General features: G+C 38.2%; 1 protein-coding gene and 1 pseudogene across 1 annotated transcript in view; both read left to right on the forward strand.

Moving 5' to 3' along the window:
- HDAC9 (histone deacetylase 9) overlaps positions 1-22701 on the forward strand; it is an 899218-nt gene that overhangs the window by 588743 nt on the left and 287774 nt on the right. The gene's annotated exons all lie outside the window — the stretch shown is intronic.
- LOC118021244 lies at positions 10273-22477 on the forward strand (annotated as a pseudogene).

A 22701-nucleotide genomic window follows, 5' to 3' on the forward strand; every position in this document is an offset into this window, starting at 1 on the left:
AAATTATAAAACTGTGTTATAGTTGCATATTTATGTAACTAATTCTATGTTGCACTTATTACATAGTATAATAGAGCATATTATATATTATGTGGTGATATTATAGTTCTATAACCACTATAATGATGAGCCTGAGGTCATTCTTACGATCACCTGAATGAGGAATTGTACAGCTGTGCAATTACAGGAGGCATCCACAACATTTAACAACCATTTGGCACAGGCAATGATCAAGCCAAACATAGAGGCAGTGGTAATCCTTACATGCTCATGGAACATCGTCAGCCTTGGGCAAGAGATGGGATTTACAGAATATTTGCTGGAGTTCTCCATTTTCCCACACACAAATAAAAACAACTTTTGAGGAGAATCGAATAAAAGAAACTGGGAGAGTTCCTTTGCTAGGGAAGACACAAAGGCAAGAACTCTTAGAGTTCCAAGAGCAAAAGACTAATGGAGGAATGCAAAGCCTCACATCCTGAACTTGGAGGAACAGCCTTCTAAAAACGGTCTAGCAGATTCCCGTCAGCAGCTGGTAAATCCTAGAGTAGCTTCTCTGAGATTATGTCAAAGCAGATGTTCCTCATGGCAAGGCCTGGCCCACGAGAGATGGAATCATTGGCATGTCTTTTATATTAGAGGCCTATGTGCTTTCCTAATCATTCGTGTATTTTCTTCCTCTTTCGTTTTCTCCTCCTTTCAGAAGGAGTACATAGTAATTGCAGAAAATGTGGCAAAAACAGAGAAGTATAAAAATCACCCATAAGCCCGCTACCCAGACGCAAGCACTATTAACATTTTTGCATGTTTCCTCTTCCTCCTCCTCCTTCTCTCTCTCTCTCTCTTTTTCTCTAATTACCTAGCTGTTTTGCAAAGATGGCAAATACTTCTTCCTTTGGATAACATCTAAAGTTTCAGGTAAAAATGTCCCCCTCCAACTCCTTTCTACGGCAGTGCCACCTATATTAAGACTGTTTCAAGTGGTCAGTCTTTCAGACACTGATATTCCTAATGTTTTCAGATGCCTCTTACTCTGTCCCCAGGTTTTGCTCAGTCTTCATAGGACCTGTAAGGAAATTCCTCTCAGGGATCTTGGCATGAGCTAAGAGTCCGTGTTCAAGCATTCCTTTCTCTGGTTCAAATGGAATTGAACAGATTTTTTGGTATGCTCATCCTTGCCAAGTTTTCATTTTAGGGTTGGCTATCACATGCTGAGTGTGGTCAGTGTTAAAGCCTTGTCTTAAAAAAAAAAAAAAAAAGACTAGTCGTGGTAGTGTGCGGTGGATGCTAAACTCATGAACCAGTGATGTCACAGATAATGCTAATATTAGACCTGCTAGGAGAAGATGCACAAACAAAAATGATGTGGTTATCAAGTCACAGGTGCAGGAGGGAAACATATTTCTTATCATACTCATGGATTATAACCCTGGGAGCCATTCACTAAGAACATCAAAAATATTTTTTGATCGGAAGTTAATACATGCTCAACGAGTTGATAATATAAGCTCTGTATTCTTCTCTCCCCCTCTACCACATGCCTAAGTAAACTTTATTTTTCAAGTTGAAAGGACCTTCTAAAATTCCTCATTCTTAATGCTCTAAAACGCCCGGGTTCAGAAAATTAAATTACGCCATTTTTATCTGTTTGAGATCAGCTCTGTTTCCTCCTTCGCTTTGTGTTTACTTTCCTGCAGTAGCTAACATCAAAATGTTTTCTGGAATGCTGGGACTAAATAAGTTATGCTTAACTCAATATCTAATACAAATAGCCCTGGGGAGCTTCAGCGACACAATCATAAAAGCTATAGTTTCTTTTAATAGCTTGCCACACTTTGCTGATATAGTATTTCTCTAATCACCAATCTTTACGTGCCTTCCTGACCTTGGAGCTCTGAGCCCAAATGGCTTTGTGGTATCAAAGGCCTATGTCATTGGAAGAGTGAATGGCTTTCATTTTTCCCCTTGAAACTTCCGGTTCCTGGCATCTGTAAAGAATTACTCTGAGTGGTGTTTTGCTGCCTTGCGGCCACTGCCCTGTCCAATGGAAGTGCCTTTTCCCAGAAAGGTCACAGTGGTCAGTAATAGGTGGATATTGCGTTCAAGGAGGAGGCAACTTCAATTTCGGATTTTTTTTCTGTTATAATATTCATTATTCTTGCATCACATTAGTTGTTAAAAACCCAAGTCACTTTCGTTTGCAAAATATTCCAGTAAGAAAGGGTACTCTCCTATATGTCATAAGGCCGAAAACGTTAGCAACAGTTTTCATAAAGTCATCCTGTGTGAAGGAAAAAATAAACTTCTCACTTACACCTTTGGGGAAGATTACTTTTTAACCCTGCACGAGAATTCATCTTCAAAATGTGTTACTCCACAGGACCTAAAAATCCCACACAAATGCATGGCACTGCAGTGAACTGGGAATCTTGAATATGCAGATTCTGTCCTGTAACTGTGTCAGCCAGGGCAACCGTTGATTCATGCCTTATTTTAAAATCGCATTTCTCAACACCATTATGTTTCAAGTATTCTGCGTAGTTAATAATGGGGAGAGGGACCGCGTGAATGTATTTCTAGGGTACTGGCTTAGGCTGAAAGTCTGAGTAATGGTTAACATTTACAAACATTCCAATGATTGAATGAGTTGCTTTTAAATAATTTCTTACATTCTCTGTGCATTAGAATCCTAAGAGAGAGAAAGGTGCAGTGGGACAGGGACGGAAATAAGGTAGAAGACTAAGGAGAACTGTGAAGCAATTTGATATGTTTCCAATGAGGGATTCTTAATGCAAGGAAGAAGTGTGTATTAAAAAATATTAGTATAGATGAACGTGATGACAAAATTTAGAAGTACTTTATGGTGTGCAATTCCATTTATCAATCAAATTATTTATATACACAAAATCTGTACCTGCTTTTACTACTCTAATGAACACTCACTCACTCCTGGCAATGTTCATCATCTGTAATTTGATCTAAATCTCTTGGTTATTTTCCCTAAATGGTTCTCAGAATATTACTTTATATATTAAGATATTCCCCCATTGATTTCCAGCTTATGCTAATTTTTATTTTATATTTTGTGTATATATTTTAATACCATTGAGGATTAAAACTAGAAAATAAAAATCTCACTTAATTCCATAAAGTCCTTTACTATTTGGGTAAACATTTAAAATTTTTTTTATTTTTGCTTATTTTATATGTAAAATATATAGGATTCTTATAAAATTGAATTCATCCTAAATGTAAAATCTTATAGTTTTTTTTCTATACACATTTTAGCATTGTTTCATGTTACTAAGTATTCTTCAAAATCATGTTTTTCTGGAATAGCCAGAATACCTTAAAAAGAATGCCCATTTAAGGAAATAGTCTCACAGATGATGGTGATAGAGTAACAGGCAAGCTTGTTCTGGCACTGGATGCTGTAAGAAGAAAAAAAGGCTCCTTTCTGGAAAGATAACAGTTCTGAAAATTCTGAGGTCTTAGAGCAATTAGGGAATTTGAATGTTTCCTCTACTTGCACAGCTCTGTGTGTGTGTGTGTGTGTGTGTGTGTAAGAGAAAGACAGAGATGCAGAGAGTATTTTTGAAGGCTTTGTATTTCCGTGAAACACACAGTAGTCTTATGAATGAGCTGCCTTGTCTTTTTGGTCTTAATTTGACACTCCCTGAAACCTCTTTTTGTCCCCTGCAGCGTTTTGCATGAAAATTAGTGACAGTGGAATTGCCTTTCTAGAATTTAGTTTCCTAAAAGTGAAGGAGACAGTTAATTTGTTTATCAAGATGAGATTAGGAATGAAGCTATCTCTTAGCTCTGCGAGTAGTAAGTTTTCAGTCACTCTAAGTCTTAGTTGGATTTATATTTACATTTTTGGAGGAACAGTATTGAGTTCATTACCTTTTGCTCTGTAACAAACCAACTTAAACACAGTGGCTTAAAACAATAAACACGAATTATTTCTTTTGAACATGCTGATCAACTAGTGGTTCCTCTTTTCTAAGCCAGCTCAGGTAGGGCTGAATCGCCTGGGATGGACTCCCTCACCTTTCCTCTGGGAAAGTTGGCATGGCTGGAAATGCTGGGGCCTCTCTCCATATGGTCCCTCATCTTCTAGGGGGCCAGCCCTGGTGTGCTCATACTGGGAGGCACAGAGGCTCTCAGGGACCAGGAAGGGCATGCCCCAGTGGGCAAGCACTTTTCAGGTGTCTATTTCTGTCATACTTGCTATTTATTATCTCATTGGTCAAAGCACATCAGATGTCCAAGGTCCGAGTCACCATGGGAGGAAACTACTTAAGGACCAAACATAGGAAGGAATGATTCACTGGGGCCCTTACTGCTACATTTATATCACCATCATCTCCTTAATTTCTGAAACACATTTCAATTAGGTAAATACAGGACTTAATTTTAAAATTTTAATAATTGTTATATTTGTGTTTCTGCAAAATTTATGTTAGGATCAATAAACCTGAATATATAGAAACTTGTTTTTGAAAAGAAATATGGCATAGTGTTTTGTTTTGTTTTGTTTTCCCTCCTTAAGCAAAAATAAAACAAAGCCAAGCAAAACAAAAAACCCAACCCTGTGAGAAAATGAGACTTTCTCCCAGCTTTGGCCTATCATTCTAGTCACTTGAACTATGTATGAGAATAATGAATACATGTGTTTTAACACAACTGTGATCTGGCATGCCAAAAAGACATTTTTTAAGTTCTCTTATTTATCACAGAAATTTATCCTGTTATGCCATCTGTTTAAAAAAAACCTGTTTACTATATACTAACATTATGAAACTCAACTGATTAGTATTTATACATAGTTTTAGATGAAGGCAGTCTCTAAAAGGTAAATGATTTTATTAGCAGCTCTTAAATATATAATATACATATATTGCATGTTTTTCCCAACAGAAAAATGCAGTGCTGTTTCAAAATTGTGATTTTTATCAGAATCAGTTACAAACAGCCATCACCTTTTGGGTAACTTGTATGTGAAAGGCATCCCCCAATACCATGCCTCGTTCATATATGAAATAGATATGGACTATCCATGAGATTTCCAAAGACATCGTAGATTCCCACAGATCTATGATATGTAGATATGATTTCCCATAAATCCGTCTGAGAGAATGTAGAAAAAGGAGCATGTGTCTAGGAGACAGACGAGTTAAAATTCTGGCTCTGTTAATTACTGTATAACCTTGAACAAAATCCTCTAATTTTCTGTGCTTCCACAGGGATATAGGGATAATGTGAAGTCAAAAATGCAACTCCAAGGGTACATAGAAAGTCTCAATGTTAGTTACCTTCCCCCCCTCCCCTCTTACCCTTTCTCTTACTATTTACTTACTTCAACTACTGAAAGCAGTTGAAACCTTCCTGATAAGTTGCATGTTTAGGCAATTTGGGAGCAAGGACAGAGACGTGATCTGGGTTAGTCTGAATGTTGTTGGCCCAAGTAAAGGGATAGACAGGCTGTTGGCACCGCATCAGACCTATCTTTCCATGGTTCTTTCCTGCTCTGCAATTTTCCTGTGTCTACTTTTTCAGAGACCTGCTAAATTTCATTGCACACCGATAAACTGGATTGCTCTGCCTGGCCCTCGTGCTATTATTACTTCAAGAAAAAGGCACCTTGGGGCCATAACGAGAACTTAAAATACAAAAGCCAAAAGCTTGAATGAGTTTACAGATACACATGTGCTTGCAGCACCTCTGGAAGGAGGACGCAGTGAGCAGGATGAAAGTCGGTGACTTGTCTGGGATGCCACCTGTACGGCTTTCCCAATTCTGTGACTTAAATTTGTGTTTTTGCTGAACGTTGGATGGCTTAATTTGTCAGTGGGTCCGAATCAAAAACACTTCAGGACAACCATAATGCTACCCTGAGAGAACCCAGGGACAAGCTAATTAGGAATAAAGAGGTGAGATGGAGAGGAGGGTGTATCTGGGTAACTTCACAGGGTGAAATCCCTGCATGGGCCGTGGCAGCTCGGAAATCTGCATAGTAACAAACTTGTCACAAATCAAGGACAACTCGACAGAACAATTAGAATTAACATTTCACTCTGACATTTATCAAAAATTTCTGTCCACATTTTGCTCTCTGCAACAAAAACTGTGGTTTTGTCCTAACAGTTAGTGAGCTGTTGCTGAACTTTAACGTCCGTGCAGAAGGTATGCACTTCCTGCTACAAGAGTAAAGAAGTTACATCTTTTGAAATCCTTACATCCTATATGAATCCCAAACTTACTCCATTTGAATGACAATTACATATTTTGAAATCCACACATACTGTGTGAATCCTACACTTATTCCATTCGAATGACAAATGCTTTAAGAATTCAAGAAAATATTAAACATTTCATGGTAGATAGCATTTGTTTTAGTGACCTCTTCTTCAAAACCTTCTTCAAAATGTTTCATTTTGTTCTTTCCTAAAACTCTCTAAATTGAATCAAAGAAAACCAGACACCCAGAGTATATCGTATTTTTTCCATAATAAAAGAAACACAATTCTGATTTTCTAATGTTCATTTGATATAAAAATAAGACTTAAAATGTTTTATTTCTGAACAGAAATTCAGAGGAAACCAAAAAGTTAAAGGTGTTACAGTGTTTTGTAAACTGTAATGTAATGATATCCTTGACTTCCTATTTCCATCACACTGTTCCATCACAAACACAAATATGATGCATATTCATACATCAGGATGCACAGTTTTCCCAAATAATTAATTTTTGAAATTAAATCGAATACATCAAAAAGTCACAATAAGGGTAGAAATCCATTGTCAGATGTCCAACTATGCAAATTAATAACTGATCTTTAAGAAGACAAAGATATGTTGAGCAAATCTATGTTGAATTTCTGTCTGAATTTCTTGCCCACTTTTCTAAGTAGAGGCACAAGCTGGTATGTTCCCAATTCCATCTTTTCAATATGATTCAGTTTTTTAAGATGTAGTGAGCAAATTACATGAAATACAACATATTTACAAAGGATTCCAAATTGGAAGAGCAGGGGAGAACAAGGTGATGAAATTGGCAGACGGGTCTGAAAAAAGGTGTGTGTGTGGGGGGGCGGTGCAGAAAACTGTACTATCCACCCCCAGACACCCCCGCCCCCTCCCCTCCTGGGCAGTGTGGTATTCCCACTTTTTCCTCCGGATAGAACAATACAAATAGGATCTGGAGCTGCTCCTCCCTTGCCTCTCCTTTCTCCACAACACTGGCACACATTCAGTCCATTACTAATTTTAGCCACTTCCTTTTGCATATTCCCACAACCAGATCCTAGGCCAAGCCCTGACCTTGTCCTGCCTTGACTAATGTGGCATCCCTGCCACTCCTGGGCTCGGGGAGGGGGATGGCTGAGAGAGAATCAGTATCAAAAACAGCCCTTTGAAACTAGAAGCATACCCTGCTACCCTGCACGTGTCATCTGTTAAGTCCTCTTGAAAGCCTGGGAGTGTCCTTGCTGTCATCAGGACCCAGTGACACCTGGGTGCTCTGCGCGGCCTGCCTGCCCACACAGCCTTGGCAAGACTGAACTGGCCACACACAGAAAAGGGGTTGTAGATTCCCAAAGTTGCAGCTCCTATGCCCCTCTTACTTTTGTTCACATTCTTCTTCCTCTGTGACTGTTGATTTTGGAAGATTTTAGACTTTCCTTGTTTAGGAATACTGGGAAGTATTGTGGGCTCTTCCTTACCTTTCGTGACTTTAAGATTCAGCATTCTTCCATGTACTACATAAAGCTCTACTGCAATCCATTTTTCCTCCAAAATTGTGATTCTAACTACTTAACTGTACCTGTAGGTCTAGATGCTCCTAATGACTGACACATTCTCATTGACAGCCACAACCGTGGCTGACACCTGGACATTCTCAAATGACCTTCTCACCTGCTTTGACCTTGATATTCTATTCCTTTTAGTTATTTCAAAAATAGGACAAAAATAGGATTCGAAGCAAGTATAGAAGCAAGAATTTGCTCCAAGTTTAAACATATTAGGGATTTCAATAGCTGCTGAAACACCAAATCTGACTTTAAACATCTGAGCAGCAGAAGAGCTATTCTCTTGCACATACACAGATTGAATAATAAATTTTTTTTTAAAGTCTGTATAGCTTACTGATGACCAGCAAGTAATTCCTAGGCTCCAGTATAATAAACTAAGATAGGGGGACAGGAAAAGGAGTAAAGTATAAATTACCACTGGTTCAAAAAAATTTTCAACATTTTACAGGAACTGGAATAATTTTTATTTATTGATAAGAAATGGAGAGATAAGTGTTGTCCAACAGAAATATAATGCAAGCCACATATGTGATTTTATATTTTCTAGTAGTCGCATTGAAAAATAAAAAGAAACAGGTAAAATTATTTTTATTTTTTTAATGATATATTTTAATTTTAGTCAATATGTTTTACCCAATATATCTTACATTGTCAGGGTTTGTGATAAAATAATCTAGTGAGATCATGGGTTTAAAGGTATTAAATAAATGAATTTTAAATTTAATTTAATTTTTAATTTAAATTTATCTATATTTATTTAACTATAGGAGTCTAGATCCTTTAACATGCTAATTGGTGTTTTGGATCCATAAACATGAGGCTTTTCCAACCTCAGCGCTACTGACATTCCAGAATGTCAGCCCAATAATTCTTTGTTGTGTGAGGCTCTCCCATGCATTTTAGTATTTTAGCAGCATCTCTTATCCCTACCTACTAGATGCCAGTAGCACACTTCTCTACCTCCTCACCAGTTGGGAAAAACAAAAATGTCTCTAGACATTGTCAAATGTCCTTTGGGGAGCAGAATTTGCTTGAGAAAAACTGGGATAGCTTGTGGAACACGACTCCTCTTATTTGCTCATATCTGCTTATCTAAATAGATCTGCCATCTTGTATGCCAATGATTAACTGAACACATATATCCATGCTTTCTAATTAAATTGAATTAATTTAAAACATTTTAGGCAACATAACCTATTTCACTGGAATGAAACATGAACCTATCCTCAGTAGCTAAATTAATCCTATAGTTCAGAGAAATAATCTGCTTTATGTATATAATCTGGGCAAACTTGCGTCCTTGAAGACCTAGATCCTGACCCATCTGTTTGAACCTTTCCCCAGTCTTTCCCATATGACTGGGAAATGCCCCATCTCTCTTAGTTTTGTACCAACCAGGTCTTTTGTTCCTATGTGATAAAAGATCTAGCTCCTCTGAAAGATTTCCATTTTTGCTTTCTTTTCCCTGAGTAGTAATAAAATGTCCAAACTGCTACAGCAAACCTAAACATTTTGTTCATCTAAGTTTCCATATGCATGTTGATTGCATGTCTGACTCATTTATTTTCTCTAAAATTGTAAGCTCCTTGAGGTTAAGGACTTTATTGTTCTTAAAAAAACATTCCATTTTCATTGTCAACCATCAAGCAAATATTATATTACTAACAAGTTTCCTTGATCCATGATAGGTATTGAAAATCAGCAATCTGTTCCTATTAATTTTTATTTTTCTCAGTTTACCTTGTATTTTGGCCCATTTTTTTGACATCATTTATATGCTGGACACTGGGATGGGCAAAAGGTAATGAATACACAGGTCCTACCCTTGCACAGCCACCAGTGGTTTGAAACCTGGGGGAGATTTTGTATCCAAGGGAATTTGACAATGTCTTCAGAAATTTTTGTTGATCACAACTGTGGCAGGTTGTTACTGACATCTGGTGATAGAGGAGAAAGATGCTGCTAAACATCCTGCAACATATAGAACAGAGCCCCACAACAAGGAATTATCTGGCCCCAAATGTCAATATTACTGAGGTTGAGAATCCCTGGAAAGAGAAGGGCAAGTCACCAACAGTTAAATTAAAAGCAATGCATGCTATGATAGAGTTAGGTATAGGATTCCACAAAAGCTTAGAAAAGGAAAAAGAATTCAGAGTGCTTGACTGAGAGGTAGAAAAGGCTCCCCAAAGGAGATAAACCCAACTGGGTATGCAGGTTGGAAACCAGCAACATATTGAGTGAAGGATGAGTCACTGGTTACCCCCAAGAGCAAAGTGTAGTAATAGAGCCAAGAGCTGGGGATGGAGCTCCAGGGAAGCCATTTTTCTAAGGCAAGACCAGGAAGAAGAATATGCAAAGGGGATGATACGGAGGAGCTAGAAGAGTAGAAAATAGGGACATTGTTTCTTGGATTCTGGAGTAGAAGATTAGTTCAAGGAAATAATCACTAACAATGTCGAGTACCTCAAAGAAGCTCAGTGAGATAAACCAGAAAAATCTCTTTAACATTGGTAAAGAGTTATTGGTAACTTTAATGAGAGAAATCTAAAATGAAGGAGGTAGAAGACAGATTGTCTTAGGCAGAGAAGTAAGTAGGAGGAGAGAAAAAGCATGGATTTGTCTTCAGGAAGCATGTTTATGATTATTTGTAGAAGAGAAAAATTGAAAACAGTTTAACACTCTAATAAAGAAGGCATTTAAATTGTTACATATATAATGCAATAATAAACAACCACTAACAGATATTTAGTATTTAAGAATATGGAAATCAGTCACAGTAAGTGAAAAAAAAAACAAACCCCAAGATGCAAACTTTTATGCAGTATGAAACCCAATTTTTTTATAGGGGGAGAAAAAACTAAAAAAATCCAAAACCAAAATATTAACAGTTGTCATCTCTGGGCAATTATTATTTTCTTCTTTGAAAATATTTATTCTCTAAATGTTCTAAAATGAGCATGTATTCCTATTAAAGTCAGAGGAAATTTTCTTTTTTTAAGAAGCTTGGCTAAGAAAGAAAAGAGAAAGTTTTGGCAGTAACTTGAAGAGGTTGGGGGGGTGGAAAAGAGCGTGTGTGTGTGTGTGTGTGTGTGTGTGTGTGTGTGTGTATTTGAGTTGTAAGCAAAGAGCATTTTTGTATGGAGAAGGGAGAGAGCCAGTACACCAAGAGAGGCTGAAGATACAGGAGCATGGATGATTGATGGAGCATGTCCCTGAGGGAGCGGGAGGGGATGGAATCCAGATCACAGGTGGTGGGATTAGCCTTGGCTAAGAGGAGAAACATTGCTTCAACTGAAAAATGAGGAAAAGAGGTAAGGATGGATGTGGGTGCTGATAAGAATGTAGAGGAGGGGGCAGGAAGTTGAGGGAGTTGCTGTCTGTTGGCCTCTATTTCCTTTGTGAAGTAGAAGGTGAGGTCATTTGCTGAGTGGGGTCAAGGGTTTACGGAGAATGATGGGAATTTGGAAGAGCTGCTAAGGGAAAAGAGGGAGGAAGGGGACTTGGGACATAGAGACAGATTATCCAGCTGACTTGAGAGGCCAGCTGAGGCTTGAGACGGAATTTATAATGAAGGGCACCTACTGCTTAACTTTTGGCTTTCTTTAGCAGCGCTTTGTAACATTAATTTAAAAATAAAGAAAGCACATAGTGAGACTGATGAAGAGGTTACAGATCTGGGGAAACACCCTGAAAAACACCAGTATTCTGGATGCTTGAAGTGATAATGGAGTTTACGCTAGAAAGGGACAGAAATAAAGCCAAAAGAGGGCTGAAGGGAATGGAAGTCACAGTGAGGTCTACAAGCTGCAGTAATGGGAGACAGGGAGTGAGAGAACTTCAACAAGGAGAGCTTTGGGCTAAGAATGGGGGACTGAGAGGGAAGATTCTAGGCATGAAAGAGTGCCCGATGGAGGTCAGAGGTGTAGGTCAGCTGCTGTCTCTGTGGACAATCCCAGCTAATACGGTCACTCACTTGACAGTGAAAACTCAACTTCCAGTTATATGTGGAACACAAAAACTCACAAAATCAATTTAAAAAATCAATGTAGATTGGGATGCCTGGGTGGCAGTTAGTTAAGAGTCTGCCCTCGGCTCAGGTCATGATCCCGGGGTCCTGGGATCAAGTCCTGCGTAGGGCTCCTTGCTCTGCTGGGAGCCTGCTTCTCCCTCTGCCTGCCGCTCTCCCTGCCTGTGCTCTTTCTCTCTTTCTCTCTGTCAAATAAATAAATAAAATCTTAAAAAAGAAATCAATATAGATTAAAGTACACTCTTTCCTCTCCCGTCCCGCCCCACCCTGTCTCTACACACACACGTACATGTGTATAATTTGAAATATTATTGAGAAAATAACATAGTTGTTAACTAATATAGTTGTTAAAACAGACTCCCGACCAAGCAAAAAGAACACTGGATCTTTTTTCAATTCCAGATATTTAATTGCCATATATCATGAACAAGTCACTTTCATATTAGAGAACAATTTTCTCATTGGTAAAATGGGTTAAATTGTATCTATTAAACAAGGTATTTTTAAAGAACTAGATTAAAATTTAAAAATATACTCAGAGTTTTCAGAACCCCAAATAGTATAGCTTGATTCACAGATATTTATTGAGCACTGTGATATATTTGTATTTGTGACTAGGGCATCTAATGGTGAACAAAAGAGACTCACTCTTTTCCTCATACATTTAGAAGATAACAGGGGAATTTCAGAGATTATCATGCAAGTAATAGGGCACCTTCCTTTCTCTGTGATTCTATTCCTTACTCCCTCTCAAGACTTAAGTCAGGGTTCTGCCAGGGCCGTCCTAGACACAGAGCTGTCTCCTGAGAAATACCAGGGAAGAAGGATTTTGATTATTTATGATCACAATTTGTTGATGTTTTATCTTATGTCACTTTTGTATTTGTTTAATTATTTGAAATCTTGAATTTATATAATCTCTCTTCCAAGCTGTTATTTTCACATACTTACATACATGCACAGATGTACACAAAAGCACAGCATACATACATGTATATGCATAGAGACATATGTATATACACACATATATACATATTCTGGTAGGAAAAATTCATGTATAATCAAAGCCTAAAGGCAATTAAATATTCAGGATATTAGCCTATTAACAATCAGCATATTGGTGATAGTGTCAGTGATGATACATCTGTTCATCTAACAGGATGACTAGCATTTATGCCCAGGAGTTGAAGGTACATCAATTGCTCTTAGATGAGCTAAGTGAAAAATTATGTGCTATACCCCTAACAAGGAAAACCACTTGAGTTTAAATAACAATAAAGAGCACATGGAATAGAGAAAAAAGTCTATGTAACACATTTGTTACTATTCAGTGGTGAAAATCAGCCAACTGTACATATGTGCATATGTATGTACATTTATACATATAAATATGATTTTAGACTAACAATGGTAAAGAACATTTAAAATTTGCATTTAATAGGACCTTCTAAAATTAACAGTTTGATTTATACATAATTTGAATACTCTGCAAGTTTGGTAATAATTTTTAATATGTTTGAATGTGTAGAATGTGCCTAGCACTGTGCTAAATATTTTAGGTGGATCATCTCATTTAATTTTAACAAGAATCTCTATTAGATACTAGCAATAGATACTACTGTTTTTCAAAATTTACAAATTCAAAATATGGGACAACTGAGGTTTTAAGAAGTTAAGTAACTTGCCTACTGTTGTATAGCTGTTGAGTGATAAACACAAAACAGTTTGATTTCAGAATCCATGCTCTTCATCATTGCTCCCCATTTCCCTCAAGTAGGGAACACTTTCCCAATTCATCAAATTATGTTGATTCTGGCTTCTAAATATCTCTTAGGTCCATCTTCCTCTCTTCAACCTATTGCTGCAGTCCTGGGTCTGACCACCCAGCACTGTCAACTGGATTACTATAGAGTCTCCTGCTTGTCTCTGGTAGTTGGACTCATTGAGTTCACTTGTAATCCATGTGGCTGGCCAGTGAGTAAATTAGGTCACATTTGCAACAATTACCCACTGTCTGCGGTCATGATAGTCCCCAATTCCATAACTCTGGAACAAGAGCCTGATTCAATGCTCTCTAGTACTTATGTGTTCAGGAATGAGTCCATGCTCACTTGAACACCACCAACTCCTGCCATGATCTGCCATGCCCACCACCGCTGCCCAGACTTGGGTTGCTGCGTCCCTCGTTCTCAAAGCTTTACAATCAATCAATCAGAATGCCAAAAGGCCCTTCATTTCCTTTAGTTTTAAATGATTTCTTCTGCCAAAAATGAGAAAAATGCCCTCTTTCAAACTTTGACCCGTTTTGTCATAGGAGGCACCAAAGAACAGTGCTTGTGCCTTAAATCTCATACAAAAGCAGGTCTTTTCACCCTTTAACTGAAGGCCTGGCCTCCTGGAGCTCCAATAATCATTCAGTGGGGCCAAACAGAGGGCAGCCTTGTTTGCTCCTCTCCATTCCTCATCTTGTCCCATCTTTTCTCTCATAACCCACCAGAACTCCTCTTATTCCCTTCACCAAACACAAAGCAAACTCATACCAACCAAAGCAAATATCCAACAGATTCAGGGAGCATTGGGCAGGCAGGATGAAGGATTTGTGGCTCACACAATGGCCCACTGGTCATGACTCATCAGCTCTGCCAATAACCACTCTTTCAATTTCCATTCAAGTAAAATGAAGTATTTAGTCCTCCATAAATGCAAATATAATCATGCTCTTTCACCTTCTAAAATATGTCAGTGAATACTCACTGCATTTAAAATGAGGTTAAAACTTTTTTTTTAAAGGTTTTATTTATTTATTTGAGAGAGAGAATGAGAGACAGAGCACGAGAGGGAAGAGGGCAGAGGGAGAAGCAGACCCCCTGCCGAGCAGGGAGCCCGATGTGGGACTCGATCCCGGGACTCGAGGATCATGACCTGAGCCGAAGGCAGTCGCTTAACCAACTGAGCCACCCAGGTGCCCTAAAATGAGGTTAAAACTCTTAAAGATGGTTAACAACACACTTTCAGTTTTCTTCTCATCCCTCATCTATTGCAACCTCCTCCAATGACCTTACTTCAAACCCCATATTCTAATAAGTATGGTTTGAAATCTCCAGGTATAACTAATGACAGACTTACCATCTAATAATAATGAGAACTATTTTAGCTTTTACTAAGTTGTGAACAAATTGTGAGCAAGTTGTGAACAATAATTATTATTATTTATTTTTTGGCTGAAGAATGCAGCAGATAAAAAGTCACACCAGTAACACTAGGTATTGCATGTTTACTGACATGTAATAAATAAATATAGTAAGTTCAGTGATAATTGAACATAATCATTTTAAATATCTTATTCATACTTACTGCACATTTTCTGATTTACTTCATAAATATAATTTTCAGTAGCAATTTTGATACTTTATTAATAATATGTACATAAATATGCATGATAATATTATTTTATATTTTTCAGAGAGACAAAATAACTTAAATTGAAGAGTTCATTCATGTATGCCAGGAATTTATGTTAGTGAAATTTACATTGTCTCTGCTCACTCTACTCAGAATTAAATCCAAATAAACCAAATAATATCAGACAGGATCTTAAACTGTAATTTGAAGCATTATCTAATAGTACTAAATATTATGCATTTGTTCTTTTTAGATATTTCAAGGTTCTTTTGTTAATACTAAGTTATAGCTATCTCCCCTTTAGGATTTTAAAAAGAAATCTATTGGTCTGTATCCACAGAAGTAGGAAAGGATAAATGCAGATCGATAAACATTTTAAATACAGTGCAGTGCAACAAATAGGATAATCTCAGGGAAGATAGAATTATCGAAGATCGGTTATAAGGGGAAACCTGGGAAAACTTTTTGAAATTGAGAATCATTATCATTTAACTTCTAAAATTTATGAAAATGGTCATTTCTGATGCAAACACTGAAAAAATTCTTACCACAGGCAATATGATCATTGTACCAATTTAAGTACTAGTTTGTTATTTCAAGCTACAAATGGAAAGGCCTTCTTATATACTGTCAGAATATTAACAAAATGCTATCCTGATTAAGTTTCTTTAATTGAGAGTTTTAACAAAAGTGTAATTAACATTGCCCTATTATTAATTCCACATTATAAGTTTAAAGAATTAATTACAGTGTCTATTATTGCTGATAAGCTCTGGTATAATCGATGACAACCATTATAACTACAACTAACATTACATAATGCTCAATATATGCCAGGCACCATTATAAAATATGTATATTAATATACTAATTCAACACTTATGAAAATCTTATGACATAGTTGCAACTATCATCTTCATTTTAGAGAATTTAATCTTTCCAAAATCACACAGCTAACAAGTGACAGAGCTAGAATTCAAATCCAAGCAATCTAGCTTTAGATCCCATACCCCTTAACCACTATGCTCTTCCAGAAACTATAAAATATTTTGAAAAAAATCGGAGACCTAAAAGGATATCCTATTGTAATAAAAAAAGACGTTTTTCCACTTGATGAACACTACTAAAATCAGGTAGTTGAAGTTAATCTAAGTTGAGGCTAAAACAACACAAACTGTATAGCAGGACTGAAGACTTTGATATGCGTATACAGTGGGCAATAGCCTTTAGAAATAACCGTGAAAAGTGAGTTTAATAAAGGAAAATTTGGCTCTTGGTGGATGTCGACAATTTATGGCCGCAAGTGAGACCACTCAGCAGAGTCTGCACACCTTTGTTAGTATGGGCCAAGTTACTAATTAAAAAACAAGGTTAATAGTATTGTGATAAGCATGGTAGGTGAGCTGATAACAGTTATTGACCCCTGAGGGTTAAGACCAGGAATATTTTAGAAAACAATAGCTAAAAGATATTAAGATAAGACACATCACAATAGATTTACAAAGCTTTGTCTTGTTATCCTGATAACTATGCAGGGCTTTAATACAAGAATCTTTATTAATATAAAATCTTAGTAAAACAATAAAAATATATGTAAGAAAAATAAACATGTTTAATTCTGGCAGAGGAGCTAAACAAGCATGGAATCTGAGAAGCACCGTATTTGATGGTTGCTGAAGTGGGCAAACGTTGTTGAACAACCTTGAGACTGTGATATTAGTCATGAGACCAGAGATAAGGTAGAAGACTGACCCAACAACAACCTTACTTTGCTAATAGAGAGTCAATTTTAGTTTAAAATAAAAAACATACTCATCAGATACACATTATTATTTCATTTTATAAAGATGATCTGAGAGGTTATGTAAATTTCCCCTAATTTTCACATTTGTAAAATGATAGGGTTGGAGTACAAACCTAGGAGTTTTTATGCTTTTTAATAACTTTATTTAGTTTGCTTAGGAAGGTGCATGAATATGAAGTTATCCACCCTACATAATATATGAGTTATTCTGCTGGAATGATCATTTCAAAATATGAACCTGTTTTTATCAACCCCACTGAATGTCCAATCCCCAGGCCCAAACTCTTGGGAGCTTAAAACTATTCATTGACTTGCCATTGCTTTTAGGATTAAGATTCAGCCTCTTTATTTTATTTTATTTTTTTATTAATTAATTAATTTTTATTTTATATTTTTATGTTATGTTAATCACCATACATTACATCATTAGTTTTTGATGTAGTGTTCCATGACTCATTGTTTGGTATATAGGATGCAAATTCTGTACGGTCTCACTCAACATGCCGCAGGCTCCTCTCATTATAATTATCCATGTTGACCTGCACCAGTTCCATGCTACTTACCAGGTGCCCTACCACCAGACCCACTCTGAACATGCTGTTGCCTCCACATGGAACATTCTTCTTCATCTCTGTCAACTTAAATCCTTTTTATTCTTCATTTTTTGGTTCAAATATCCCTTCCTTGGAGAAGTTTTTCTTGACTCTCTTATATGCCTTACCTCCGTTGCTCCTTTATATTTATTTGTGAAGAACTGATGAATATTTGTCCCCCTCATTAGACTATAAACTTCGTAGGGGAGTGACTGTATCTGTTTCATTTGTCATTGTATCTTCTGGTTTCTAACATGATGCCCAACATCTAATAGACTTTTAATACAGTGAATGAGTGAACAGATTAATTAATTCATTAAATTCCACCAAAGTCAAGAAATAATTACAGAATTGTTTAAGTTACAATGCCTTTTTTGTGATATTTATTTTTTAGGTTTGGGGAAATATTTACAAAGGCATCCTTTCAAAAATTTAAGTATTTTGAGGTGTATTATATTACGTTTATCTTAGCAAATGGATCCTAGGATTATTGGTAAAGGTGTGCTTGTGGAGGAAACAGCAACCTAAAAGTTGTAATTAGTGGGATATTATTAAGGCCACTTACTGCATTTTTTAGAGCTGTGATTCATAACATTTTTTAAAATTAAGAATTTCTTTGATGAAAGCTGCAGACTGTCTCTCCAGAAAATTCACAGATGCACATACTAATACAACTTTGTACAAAATTTCGGGGGTTTTTTATCCATTAGAATTCGTCCAGAGAACCTAGGCTAAGAACACTTATTCAAGATAAATCTATCAAATTCATGTGTCTTAAATAGCAATGATTTATATTGCTTGTCGTCCCTCTCATTCTGATTTGTTTTATATCTGGACTCTAATTATCAAAGGGGAGGAATAAAGGAAATGCTCAAGAGATTCATCATAGTCAAAAGAAACCCCTATTTTTCTCTCTTTATCTTCAGGCTATTATTTCTAGACCAGCGCTCTATTGTTCATGCTGCACTGTTCATCGGCCATCAACCAGACAGAGGATACTGGTCTAGGCCATTGCACAATGTCATCTTCCTCTGGCCTGTTCTGTAATTAAAATAATTTCAATCTATTCTCTTGAAATTTTTTTTCTACAGGCAATTGTAAAAATGTAGAACCAAAAAGCAAATAAAGGAACAAAAATATAACTTGTTTTCTTTACTTTTTATTGTGAAAGAAATTACTCATTATGGACTAGCTACTTACTTAATTTCAAAATTCAAATGTGGTTTCTTTTGTATTCTGTAGTGGAGTAAAATCCCCACTGATTTAAAACGGTCATTTTCCAAGAGCACTGCAAAGTGGCTGGATCTTAAACATTTCTAAAGGAACCACAGATATAAATGCAAAGTGCAACCAAGTTAGTAATGTATTTTCTCCCAGAACTCTTATATCTGAGGATGTCTATAAATGCATCAGAATCAATTTACATATTCTGTACATAGTAGTAACTTTTACCAACATTCCACCTAATGGAGGAACAATGTTGTCAAATAGGTTCTGTTTTATAGGATAAAATAAACCTCTAAGCCTTGATCCAGAATCATGGTTTAAACTACACACCATACTCACATTGCACACATATATAAATGGTAGTTACACTTGAAAACTATTCCCCCTGATTCTGCTGGTGATGCTTTACCTGAATACTTTGTAGTGTTCAACTACCAACAGCTCTGCCTTAGGAGACATACTGTTGTTTATAGATTCCTCATGATTTGAAAATGAGGATAATATTTGACATATAAAATTTTACCTTTCCTTTGTGCCTTTTTGTATATTGTTTGATGGCATGAAAAATATGCTAAGCACAGACTCTTGTTTGGAATGAGAAGAACCTGAGAAGAAGGGACTGAGACTGACCTGACCTCACTGGAAGCAACCAGTGAGTACGTGGGAACAATAATTTATCTACCTGGAGCCTGACCTCTGCTACAAGGGGCCACCACTAGGAACTGGAAGGTTAGTATAGATATAGTGAGTGCTTTCTGTTGTTGAGCACAGACTTGTTATTCTAGCTTCTCCTGGACTGGATGCCACTCTTGCACACTAGAATTCAGAAATACTGCCCATTGTGATGGGAAAAGGGGAATAATAAACAGTCTTAGGTATTTGTTGACGGTACCCTCTACCTTATCAAAGTTTTACTTTAAAAAGGAGCACTTTACTCTCCAATTCTTTTGGAGAGTCCACAATTTTTTTCTTAATCACAAGTAATACAAATATTTTAGCAGGTACTTATGTATATAACCATTATACATATAAACAGATATAAAATATATCCTTCCAAATATATAAGCATACCACTTATTTATTTATGTTATTTATGTTAACAGAATATGCACAAAAGGAGAAATTAAGAAAGGTGAGATAAAAATGAAATAAAGATTATTTGTAAATATATTTTATCTTGTGAGGTAATGGATAGAAACCTTTCGCATTATGATGAAAAAAGTGTTATAATTCACGTATCATATGGTGGAGTCACTTCAGTGTACAATTCAATGGTTTTTAATATATTCACACAGCTGTACAACCATCAACACAGTCAATGTTAGAACATTTTCGTCACCCTCAAAAGAAACTCTGTGCCCATCAGCAGTAATTTCCCACCCTAATCTAGGGAGCTACTTTCTGTCTCCATAAAAGAAAATTTGTCTATTCTGGACATTTTACGTAAATGGAATTGTACAAACGTGGTTTTTGTGACTGTCCTCTTTCACTTAGTACAATTTTTTCAAGGATTCATCCATGCTGTAGCATGCACCAGCGCTTATTACTTTTTTCTTTTGAATACTTAATACTGTATTAACTACAGTTGCCATGCTGTACATTGTATCTCCAGGACTTATCTGTAACTAAAAGTTTGTACCTTTTTTTTTTTTTAGACTTATTTTTTAGAAAGGGGATTGGGGCAGAGGGAGAAGCAGAGAGAAAATCTCAAGCGGAATCCCCGCTGATTAGGTGGAGCTGAGGCTGGGCTCCATCTTGACCCTGTGATCATGACCTGAGCAGAAATCAGGTCTGACCCTTAATGACCGAGCCACCCAGGCAGGAGCCCTGAAAGCTTGTACCTTTTGACCACTTGGAGGCGTTTCACCCCCTGAACCGGAAAGTGTTCTCTGTGGCGCTGCGGTGTGGCTTGCTGAGATCTTGGTGGAGAAGGACCGTGTGGTGGTGTCGCAGGCACAGGCCGCAGTCCGCCTCGGGGAGTGCGCCTCGGGGTGGCGCTGGGGGGTGGGGGGAGGCGGCCTGAGCTGTTGCTGCAGGGGTCCCGGGCGCAGCGTCTAGTACATCGAGGGCAAGGAAGGCGGAACGTATTTCCTCACCACCTAGCAGATGCTGTGCGACCGGAAATCTTAAGTGTACCGTTTGTGCCGGGCTCATCCGGCCTGGACTCGGACAAGGATGCAACAGCATCTCCACCTGCTTGGTGCCTGTGCCGAACTGGACAGAGTAAGGAGTGTTGGAGGAAGCAGAATTTTCTGTTTCCTCAGTAGTAAGACTTGTGAAGGATAAAATTAGAGACCGAGACAGCAAAACATCACAGGTGTGGTGTACCACGTGCTTCAGTGTCGGGAGGAGGAGGAGCTCGCGTGGATGAGATTAATGGCGTTTGAGGGCTGGAAGTTGGAGCCGCTGGTCAGCAGTGGCTCTTCCTACGGTTACCGGAGTGAAGACCAGGCCCAGTGCTTCTCTGTGGTTTCCGAGGAGCCACATAACTCCCCATAGGGCATGACCAGTGAGCCCAGCGAGAAAGCCAGGATTTTGCAAGGACGGGCTTCAAGGACATGAGGAACACCGTGTTGGCAGCTGAAGAAACATTTTACCTTTTCCCGAGATGCAACTGTCATGTCGAAGAAGCTTGCCTGTGAAAAGAAACCTGTTTTTGACAATTTGTCTAGAAATCTGGCTGTGAATTGTTTCCGCATCTGAGGTGGGCGGTGAGAGACGGGACCAGTTGTGGCGAGGCCGGGCATCCCCACACAGAGGAGGCATGCAGGCCTAGTGGGCATCCGGGTGGGGGCCTCTGCTGGAATTTTGCAAGTGCCGCCCAGGCCTGCGACAGGACGCTTCCGACCGAGCCGGAAGATCATTAAAGGGCAGCACTTTGAGTGCTACATAAACTGTGTAATCGTGCCTGGGCCTCACTGGTAGGTGGCCGCAGCACTGTGGTCCCCGGGGTCTAGGAGGTTGCTCATTACCTGTTCGCGCACCAGGGAGTCCGCCCTGCCTGCCAGGTGCAATCGGTTGGCCATTTTTCAGCCTCTGTGGACAGCTGAAGACCGAAGCAGCTTATGCGTTTTCACTACCTCCTTGGCCCCTGCGTTGAGGCCTAGGCCTTCCTCTGAGCCAGGATCCTCCTGCCTGACCCTGGCTTGGAACGGCAGTCAAGTCTTCTGATTTGTATTTTCCCAGGCGAGCGGTTTTTGTTATCTCTACTTGCCCAGTGTGGATAACCTATCCAGTGTTTTTACCTTTTAGAAATGCCTCAAAGTGCTGCTACATTTTGCATCGATCTATTTAATCATTTTAAAGGAAGTAGAAGTTTTGCTGCATCCGTCTCAGGGACTTGTGGAGGAGCTGGTGCCTTAGCCTCGGCTGGGATGGGATTCCGTGTGGGAGACCTGACCACTTGGCTTCTGGAGCTGAAATGACAGGTCACAATGAAATTGGATGTTTACAGTGCATCACAAGTGTCTCCTTCTGGCACTTTACTGTTTTCTTTGTATAACTGCAATTCTCCCTGATGTTTCTGGGATGTTTGAGACTTCATTTACAACCCGCATGGGCTCTGCCCATGGGAAGTGGCATTGAAGCTACTAGGATTCCTTTAAAAACTTCTGTTTGAGTGCTTTGAGAACAGACCTTTCTCAGCTGGAGGTAGGGATTCTCAGAGTCAAGACCTGGCTCAGCGGGAGCAGCTCTCTGCTTCTTGACCTGCAGCTTCCCAGGGTAGTTGTGTTCATTTGACCACGGGGACTGCTAACGGGTAGGTCAGAGGCTCTGACACCTCTAGTTTCAAATGCTTCTGAGAGTTCTGCCTGTGTTCTATTTTCT

Source organism: Mirounga leonina, unplaced genomic scaffold, assembly GCF_011800145.1.
Source record: "Mirounga leonina isolate KUSES-001 unplaced genomic scaffold, KU_Mleo_1.0 Mir_174, whole genome shotgun sequence".
Taxonomy (NCBI): Eukaryota; Metazoa; Chordata; class Mammalia; order Carnivora; family Phocidae; genus Mirounga; species Mirounga leonina.